This window comes from Pelodiscus sinensis, chromosome 29 (genome assembly GCF_049634645.1).
Source record: "Pelodiscus sinensis isolate JC-2024 chromosome 29, ASM4963464v1, whole genome shotgun sequence".
Taxonomy (NCBI): Eukaryota; Metazoa; Chordata; order Testudines; family Trionychidae; genus Pelodiscus; species Pelodiscus sinensis.
The window spans coordinates 7710648-7720997 of record NC_134739.1 but is presented as its reverse complement, the minus strand read 5'-3'; positions in this window follow the sequence as shown (position 1 = coordinate 7720997).

Sequence of the window (10350 nt, the reverse complement as noted above, 5' to 3'; positions counted from 1 at the left end):
GTTTTATGCCATACCGTGCCATGCCAATAGACTTTCCCCTCCGAAATCTGTTTGCATCAACATGCACTGTTTATTCTACAAAGCTCTGTGCTTCTGACAGGCCGGTTAGAAATGCACGTCTACAGCGGGGTGAAGGATGAGGGAATGGGAATGGAATGAGTAAGGAGATCACAAATCACATCTGGCAAACCTAGAGCAGAGGATGAACGGCAGCTTTAACACTGACTAAGAAACGAACCTTTTCTACTACAGTAGCTTGACGGGGGAAATCTCCACAGAATGTTCAACACCCAAAGGACTAATAGATAGAATCAGTACAAAGATATCTTAATGCCAAACACGCTGCCACCTTCACCTGTTTTCCCTCAATGGACATACTCATTACATCAAGCAGCATTTCTGTTTGATTTCTAGCACGCTAACAGAAATTAGGTCAGACCCTCTGCTACACCTACAGCATCTTGTGCCTTTATTATTTTAGATCCTTAGAGCAGCTGGTTGTGGCTAGCTAGCAGCAATCCTCTCCAGGCAGTTTTGCTGGAATATTTCACTTGTAATTAATCTTCATGGCTTTTTCCAGGTAAAGAATGCAACAAAATACTCTCTGTGGTGCAGTATCTTTTAAAATATTCTGAGAGTCAGTGGAAAGGTTGCTCCTGGGTTGACCCTTTGTATTAGTAAAGGGAAGTTACTCTTGCTCATATGTAAAATCCATTCAGAGGGATGAAGTCCGGCAAACACATGGACAGGGAGTTCTGGAGGCTGCTTTTGTTGATTACTGTGCCTGAATTGGTGCACCTGCCCTGTGCTGTACAAGAAGAACATGCAACCCACACACCTAAGCTATGTCTAGACTGGCATGATTTTCCGGAAATGCTTTTAACAGAAAAGTTTTCCGTTAAAAGCATTTTCAGAAAAGAGCATCTAGATTGGCATGGATGCTTTTCTGCAAAAGCACTTTTTGCAGAAAAGCGTCCGTACCAATCTAGACGCGCTTTTCCGCAAAAAAGCCCCGATCGCCATTTTCGCGATCGGGGCTTTTTTGCGGAAAACAAATCTGAGCTGTCTACACTGGCCCTTTTGCACAAAAGTTTTGTGCAAAAGGACTTTTGCCTGAATGGAAGCAGCATAGTATTACTGCAAGAAGCACTGATTTCTTACAGTAGGAAGTCAGTGCTTTTGCAGAAATTCAAGCGGCCAGTGTAGACAGCTGGCAAGTTTTTCCGGAAAAACGGCTGATTTTCCGGAAAAACTGGCCAATCTAGACACAGCTCTAAGGTATGTCTACACTGCAGAGTTTTCCAAAAACACTTGGCTTACATCCACATTGCAATTGCGTTCTTTTGGGAAAAAAGTCAAAAGAACAGAGGGATTTTTCCAACGTTGGTAAACCTCTTTCTACGAGGAAGAAGCCTTTTTCCGAAAGAGTTCTTTTACAAAAAGAGGAAAGAGGGAAAAGCACAGGTGCCCTGGTGGCCATTCCATCCATAGTAATCATAGCTTACAAACGAGAGAGCATCCATTTAGTGTGAATGCTCTCTTTCGAAAAAGCAGATTGCTTTTTTGATGTGCTTTTGCTGCGTAGACACTCTCTTTTGGAAGAAGTTCTTTCAGAAGATCTCTTCTGGAAAAGCTTCTTCCGAAAGAAGCCTGCAGTCTAGATATAGCCCTGTGTGGTCCCATGCAATGGCACTTAGACTGCTTACAGTGAGGGTACGTCTAGACTGCATCCCTCTGTCGGCAGGTTGACATTGCAAATGAGGCAGGGATTTAAATATCCCATGCCGAATTTGCATAAATATGGCTGTCGTGTTTTGCCAACTCAGCACTTTGTCAACAAAAAGCAGAAGTCTAGAGGGGGATCTGTCGAGAAAGAAAGCCATGCCTCCTGCAAGGAGGTTTATGGAATCTGTCGAAAAAGGCTTTCTTTCTCAACAGATCCCTCTCTAGACTGCTGCTTTTTGTCGACGAAGTGGAGAGTCGGCAAAACGTGGTGGTTATTTTTATGCAAATAAGGCATGGGATATTTAAATCCCTGCCTCATTTGCAATGTCAACCTGCCTAATCTGCATCCTTCTGCCGACAGAGGGATGCAGTCTAGACATACCCTGAGAGATAAGAATAAGGGAGCTCTGTAGCCTAGGCTGTGAGCAGTTGGCTTTATAGCTCAAGCTGTAGCGACTCTTCCACTAAGATCAGGAGATCCCAGGTTCAAATCCATGCAGGTGGGGGAGTTACAAACACACATGGGCTGGAGTCCTGAAGACAGACCAGCCTCTGGGGTGAGTGTGAAATTGTATCCAGAAAAGCAAGAGATAGAAAGACGGAGTGTCCTTTTCTGATCCTCAGTGCTTGGGTTTAGGAACTGGTGTGGCTTGTCCTAATTGTTCTTCCCCTTAGTCTAGAATGGAAAACACCAGCTGGCTGAAACAAAGGGCGGGGGGATGTGAGGTGGAGGATAAGTTAGCAGTAAAACAAGCATTGGTTTCACACTGGTTCTACACCATCCCTGGTGATGCGTAGTGCTGAAACTTTGCTAAGCAGGCAGGGGGAGGCTTCTGGGGGCTGGTGGCACCTGGCTTGGGCACAAAGTAATCAACAAGGGTAGCATGTACCAGGCTGCCTTGAAAGCAATCCATTCTGGGAGATGGAGAGAATGAAAGTGATGAACAGAGGCCAACAACTGGAGTCCTCAAGTAAGGGAAAGGATTTTGCCACTGAAACCTTGTCTACACTTACCAGTAGATTGGTGCTGCAGGGATCCATTTCCTGGAGGTTGATTTAGAGAGTCTAGTAAAGACCCACTAAATTGATCACTGATCACATTCCCGTCAGCTCCGGTACTCCACCAGAGAAGAGTAAGGGGAGTTGATGGGAGAGTTTCTTCAGTTGAACCCTACCCCAGTGGTGATGCTGTGGCAACTTAATCTAAGGTACATCGAATCCAGCTACGCCATTCACATAGCTGGGGTTGTGTGTGTACCTTCTTTCAATGTTGCCCCCTAGTGAATGAGCTCATCCTATGGCAACCATAACACCATCTCCACATTCCCCTTTTCATGGGGGTTTCTACACTTCTGTGGTTCTGGTGCCCCAACTGAAAGGAGAAGATGCAGATGCAAACACAGAAAGAAAACAAAACCCCAAACTGTGGCTCCACTAAATCTGGAACAAAACAGCGGGCCAAAGTGCAATAGTATAACCCTGCACTGGTTCTTGTGCGGGGTGCCATAGTAGGGACACGCACACACCAAACATTCAGCAAAGAAAATGGAACTTGGAAAACCAGTCTGCATTTAGCTCCCAGGACAATCCTGGAAGCCTAGGAGTTGAAGATGAGACTAACTCACAGCATCAGCCGAACCCACAGCCAGCCTGGGACAATATGCGCAGACCTGGCTACTGTTCGAACTCTGATCAACTTCCAGAGAGCAAAGTGGAGCCTGTACCATGTCTGGAGCCTAATCCCTGTTCTGTGTTGCACAAGGGAAAGGGGCATGGGGAGCCTCCTGCAGCAGCCAGCTTAGATCCTTCTCGCAAACCTGCCGTGCGGACGTCTCTGTTGGCCCCATGGCATAGCTAACAAGTCCCTGGGACTCCAACACCCATGGGAGTGTTTTGTGGCATTGGAGTGTAGCTAGAATCTGGGATCCTGCAGGCAGCAACATGGCCCAGCGGAGGGGACACCTCTTCCTGTTGGAAGCACAAATAGACGTACTCCAAAGGCACTTCTCCCCTGAGCTAGCAGGGTGGCTCCGAGACTCACAATCGGGCTAGTTTATTGCGGCTGCTGCACTTTTTCAAAGTCACACAGAGGCCAGACAGGATTTTGCCGAGGTCAGACCGTCGGCAAGAAGGAGAGGAGAGAACGTGTATTTTGCATAAGTAACCCACACCTACCTGGGCGTGGTAGTCTGGCCCATCTAGAGGCACTGAGACCATTTAGAGCAGAGGGTGGGCAATAAAATGGGAGCAGTTCACAAGGGTTAGCCCCTGGTAGGTCGCCACCGCTATATTTACCTGTGCCTCTGCAGGTATGGGTGATCGCTGCTCCCATTGGCTGCCGAGTGTCGTTCCCAGCCAATGGGAACGGTGGGAAGCTGTGTGGACTGGGACACCACTTCCTGCAGCTCCCATTGGCTGGGAACGGCAAGTGGCAGCCAATGGGAGCAGCGATCCCCCATAGCTGCAGAGGCGCAGGTTAATATAGCAATTCCCTGTTCCCTGTAAGGTGGGTGCTTGTGCAGCTGCCCAGGAGAGATGCAGGTGCCACCCAGCAGATTAGCAGAATGCCCACAGCTGATCACAGCCAGCAGCATATGTTTCTCTTGGTGGTGCACATCTGCACATGCCTTGGTGCACATAACAAAATGTATTCCGCACATATATGGAAAACCTTAGCAGGAACATTGTCTGCAGCCAATGGGGGATGCAATCACCCTTACCTGTGGGGAAGCAGGTTAATATAGCGGTGGCGGCCCATTAGAGGCTAACCCTGAGAACCAGAACCGGCCCGCAGGCCAGTATTTGCCCTCCCCGACTTAAGCCACATCTACACTGCACCTCTTTTGCACAAAAGCTTATGCAAATGAAGCACGGATTAGCATATTGCTGCACTTCATTTGCCTAATTAATTAGGGGCTGTTTTTGCACAAGAGGCTTTTGCGCAAAAAGTAGCTGAAAAAATGAAGAACAGCTCTTGCGCAAGAGGCGGGTTTTTGCTCAAAAAGAAACCGTCTACACAGCTCCTTTTTGCGCAAAATCGGGCCCTAATTAATTATGCAAATGAAGCACAGCAATATGCTAATGTGCGCTTCATTTGCTTAGGCTTTTGTGCAAGAAAGGTGCAGTGTAGACATAACCCTAGAGAGAGATTGCGGGGTAGAGACGCCTGCACTTATCTCCAGCGGGCCCTGCTCCAATCATGTTGCACATAATTGCCACTCTCATTATCTGGGTCCCACCCCAGTGGGTGACGCTAATTTTGGAGAAGCCCCCAAAAGCTGATTGCCCGAGTTTCCCATCTTACGATTGTTTTTCTGCAAGCCCCGCTGCCGCTGCTGTGCATGGCTTTCCAGGGCAGAAGAGGCCATTGCAATAGCTCGGACTGAGCTCTTTCAAGTCCCAGAATTTCACTGGGCGGTTCCCACATCAAGCTTTTTAATACATTACTCAGCTCCTTCCCTCTCCCCCTAAGAATTGATGAGGGAGGCAAGTTATAAGGATGCCATTCCTTGGGACACCTGCATTGAGTTGCTACACCAGTGCAACTCCTAAGTTAAGTGCATTGTACAAATCCACGTCCCAGCTAATACATCAGTGTCGCTAAATTAGCCCAGGGGTCCCCCTGCACCCAGAGTGCCACTGTGCTATGTAGTAGTTGCACTATGATTTGGGCATGAACTCGCTCGCTTCTTGCAGTGGGCTATCTAAGAAAGTCAGGCTTGCTCCTAGATACCGAGAGATTTTTGTTTTCTTCTGAAAAAGCTTCAGACTTGAAGCACCTCCCTGTCGCTGAAGAACAATTTTAGAACAGCACTGTCACTTTTAGAGCCAACTTCTCCTGCTAATTTGACTAAGGGGAGGAAGAAAAAAAAGGCCCTGCAAATAGCAAACCCCTCCAAATGGGAGAGCAATTATCTTAAATTGAGCTTTATTTCTGGTTTGAAAAAAAAAATACCCACCCAACCTGCAGAGCATGTGATGCAGGCTGGAAGCATTAGAGTTAAATACTGGCCTATATCACAGTGAAAGGGAAGGAAATAGACAGGAGGAAGGAAGGAAGGAAGAAGAGATTAGAGAATGTGCCAGATGTAAATAGTCTCAGAGGAGCCACTGTGTCCCGGGGCCTCTCCCCAGGGTAGTTTTCACACCAAAGAATCTGGTAGCCGGAATGAAGCGCGACCTCATTTATTTATTCAGCCAGCGTTGAGCTGTTTTCTTAAGCCATCGAAATAACCTCCCACCACAAGCATTAAATGGCTGGCAACGTGATAAAGATGTCTGTTTAATTTAGGGGCTTGATAACCGGCTGAATAAATAAACGTTTCTTCCCTGGCTTGCGAGTAGGCCTGCAAGTGCATGGACAAGCGTGAATGAAAGTGGTTGGCCAGGGTTAGTGCCGCACGCTGGGCCTGACAGACGTGGGAGTCTTGGAAAGAGGAGGTTTATAACACCTAGGCTTGACTTTAGTGGTCTAGATGGGGCCACTTCGCTGGGAGATTATTATCCATAGCCTGAAGGAACCCCAGCCGTGGCTCAGGGCGCCATTGTTTTAAGACCGGGGTTCTCAGGCTTTATGGCCCGTGGCCCATCTGTCCAATGCAGACCTGTCCGCGGACCACCAACCAGCCAGCCAGGATGAGGGAGTGGGGTCTGGCCAGGAGGTAGGGTGCAGGAGAGGAGTATTGGCAGGAGGAAGGGTGCTGGAGCAGGGTGTGGGCTGCAGGATCTGGGCATGAAAGGGATGGGGCGGGGGTGCCCACCTGGCTCTACACCTCCCGCTGCTCCCATTGGCCATGATTCTGGCCAATGGGAGCAGCAGGGAAAGCCTCCAGGTGAGAGGTTTCCTGCGCTGCCATTTCTCCAGTCGGGGGGAGGGGGAGTGGCAACGTACGAAGCTGCATCCTGCCCCCGGGAACCAGATCCGGCCTATGCGGCTCACCTCTACCCTTGCAGTAGGAAGCCAGCACCGATGCTCCAGTGCTGGGGGGAGCAGGGGCCGGAGTGCCAGCACAGGCTCCCCACTGCAGGGGGGATCAAGCCCTGAGCCTGCGGCCCACCTGCAAGATGGTCGCGGACCACTAGTGGTCCATGGACCACACTTTGAGAACCACTGTTCTAAGAGAATTCCTGGCCAGAAGAGGCTACAACCTAAGAATAAGATGAGAGTCACCAGGAGGCCAGATGCGACAGACGCGGAAGGAAGCACAAGAAGAGTGAGCAGCAGCTATTGGTCAGCATGACAAATGGCAGAGCTAGCAAACCAGTCTCCTACCCATCGTCAAGGTGTTGTGGGCACCCATAGGGGTCTGGGGCTTTCCCTGAATAGCTAGTCAAGAGGGACAGACGTTCACATTACAGAAGTCAGGGGAGCCATTCTACCAGTGCAGACGTGAGTACACTAGTGCCAGGAAAAAGGAAGGGCTGTGCGGGATTAGGAGAGATAGGGGCAAGTGCCTGAAGCAAGTGTAACCCACGTGCCTACGGGGTGTAGTTCACTGTCCCATCTTGTGGCACTGAGGCCACGTACAGGGAGAAAGAGTGGCTTTGCGTGATGGCCTGAGCCGAGCACCAGCTGGCTTTTCGCTCAAGCTGTAGAGACTCCCCCACTAAGCTCCGGGGGTCGCAGGTTTGGTTCTGCCTGTTGGCGCTACGCAAGTAAACTTAGCCTGTCTTCTGAGCGAAAGCCACGTGCGATGTCGGTCTCGTGCCAGCCCTGCAGCTTTTGGCTTTCTTTCCGTCTGCAACTCCCTGGCCAAGGCTTTCAAAAGGGGCTGGCGTAGGCGGGTGCCTCTGCTCTTGGGAAAGCTGAAAGGGGCTTGCTTTTCAGGAACCGTTCGGCACCCACGACTGCAATGGAGCATTGCCAGGTCTCTCGATGAAACAAACAGCAGAGTCCACATTGGCTCCTTGTCGACGATAAAGGGAGGGGAAAAGGCAAAAGTCTCTCGCAGGGGTGGAAGGTTTTTGTCACCAGAACTGGGTGTTTTTCCAGACCAAAGTCACATTGTAGTGTAAACGCGCTCACTGTTTTGTCACCAAAGGGCAGTGTAAACAAGCCCTCAGGCTAGTGGTCTGAACATAAGAGTGGGAGCCAGCCGCAATTTCGCTTCAATCCCAACTCTGCTCAAGATCACAGGGGATGGCCCTGTCTAAGTCACCTGACCGCTGAGTGCCTTGGCTACCCCAGAGATAAATAGGGCTGTTAATCATACCCCACTTCCTCGAGGGGCTGTAGGGAATAAGTGAAACAATAAGGTGCAGGACTTGTAGCACTTTTAACCACCAAAATATCTGCTAAATGATTCCTTCTGCTCCACCAGTGAGCCTTATCGTTAATGCAGCACCACCAGAGGGACTGTCACTTTACAGACAAATCCCCAGCATTTTGCTTCCCATACGGCATGCAGTGTAATTTAACCAGAACACCCTGCGTGGCAAAGGCCAGGTTAACCCCCTGGCATTCTGTTGGCACTAAGAATTCATATTGGTTTGGGCAGAGGGCTGGACTCGATGACCTCCTGAGGTCTCTTCCAGCCCTCGGATTCTACGATTCTATTCTAATATGCAGCAGGTTTGGCGTGTAGGTATTTGAGCTTCACCCTGATTTGATTCTTCGGTTTTGCTTCTCCCCCCACCCCATTTTAAATATTAATTTTATTTTCATTCATTGGCAGAGAAGTAAGGTCCTGATGCTCAAGGTTAGGGAAGGTCATTCCGGGCAGGGAGGGGCTGAATGACTGATTTCCCACCAGAGCTCAGTTTCAAACCATTTGCTCCATTCCTTGGTGAATCCAAAGATGGGTGGTGGGTGACGGTAGGATTGGGGGAGGCAGGAGGTTGCACGGCCTCAGCCTCCCTGGCCCCAGATCACAGCGAAGTTGGGTGCTGGGGGGAACCACACTCCACCTCCAGTGGGCATCCTGGGGTACATCTAGACTACGGGCTTTTGTCGACAGAGGCTTTGTCGACAGATACTGTCGACACAGTTTCTGTCGACAAGAGCATCTACAGTACATCCAGTTCTGTCAAGAAAGCAGCCGCTTTATTCACGAGAGTGTAAGCGCAAAGGACAGTGTAGATGCAATAATGCCGCCTGTTGACAGAACTCTGTCGACAAAAGGCGTTCTTCCTCGTAGAATGAGGTTTACCGCCGTCGACAAAACTGCTGAGTTCTGTCGACATTTATGGTGACAGAACTCGGGGGGCGTGTAGACGCAGGGATACTTTTGTCGACAAAACCCTGTAGTCTAGACACATCCGTGTGTGTAGGGCCATGCCTGGCAGTTTGGGAAAGGCAACGCCTTCCCCTGCCCAGCATACCGGCCGCCCCGAACCCAGCCCCAAGCTTGGCACCGTGACTGCAGAGGAACAGCAGCCTGGAGGGTCAGTGGAAAGGAGACAGAGCAGAGCTCCAGCCACGTGTGTGGCACAAAAGCGGGGGGAGGGTTGGCTCCTCTGCAACTTGCTGTATTTGTGAGCCCTTGGCCAGGAATTCAGTTGCTCAGTTGATCCGAGAGGAGCAGGGCCTGTGTGCTTTGTACCTGGGTAGCATGGATCAGAGCACTGCCATAGGCCACCCTTATTTTAAACTGAGGTTTAGTTTTAAAGCAGGATGCATTACTCGCCTATTAAGGAGAGTGTTGGTTTATTCAAATTTCGGGTTAGTCCTGCGCATCGTGCTCTATTTAAACTCAAGGTACATATAAATACATTCTGCGTTAATTTAAGCCTCCTGAGCATGTTTACCATGGAAAAGCTGTTCTCGATGCCTCTATGCTGCACGGCTTTGAGTGCAACAAGCTAATTATAAGTTGACATCATCTTGCTAAAAACAAAATGCATGTTTGTTCCTTCTGCATGGCCTGGGTTTCGCAACCCGGTTTCCAGCACTCAGGAACACCAGGGGCTTAACTGGATAGACACGAAAGCAGACGATTCTCAAAAGGTGAATCACGCAAGGCGCTGGCATGGCCAGCGGATTGTTGGTGCCACATGACTGTTCCTCTTTCACTAAACACCACAGCCGCCGGAAAAAATCCTGCTTTTATCAATGCATGATAGAGATGAGCCATAGTAATGAATGAATGTCAGGCAGCAAAGAGGAATCCGGGACGTCCCAGGGTTGGTACGTGGGAGAATTCTTTTTGCTTCCTCACTGCTGTGACTCGGAAAAAAAAATGGGGAAAGTACAAAGCGGCAGAGGTAATGACCCTGAAGGGTAACAGCTGCCTGAGATGGGGTTTGTAGCCGGTGGCAGGGTGGAAGCGGCGTTATGCCTCGTGGAATGAGGTTTGCCAACATCAGGCAAAGCCCTCCATTATTTCTATTTTCTTTCAAAATAACACAATTGCTGTGTGGGCGCTAGTATTGTTTAGCCAGAATAACAGCCATTATTCCAGAGCCAGGTAGATACACCCTGAGATCTCCCCACAGTTCATCCTGAGCAAGCTCTCCCCTGTAAAGCCAACAGCCTGTCAGCAGGAGGAATTGACCCTACAACCTTGGGGACTAAGGCCCCCCTGCTGCCAGCACATGAGCTAGAAGCCAGCTGCTGCTCTGTTAAAGCTGTTGTCCCTTGTCTCAGTGCCTCTGGGTTACACATGGATGCAATTTCCATATTCTGTA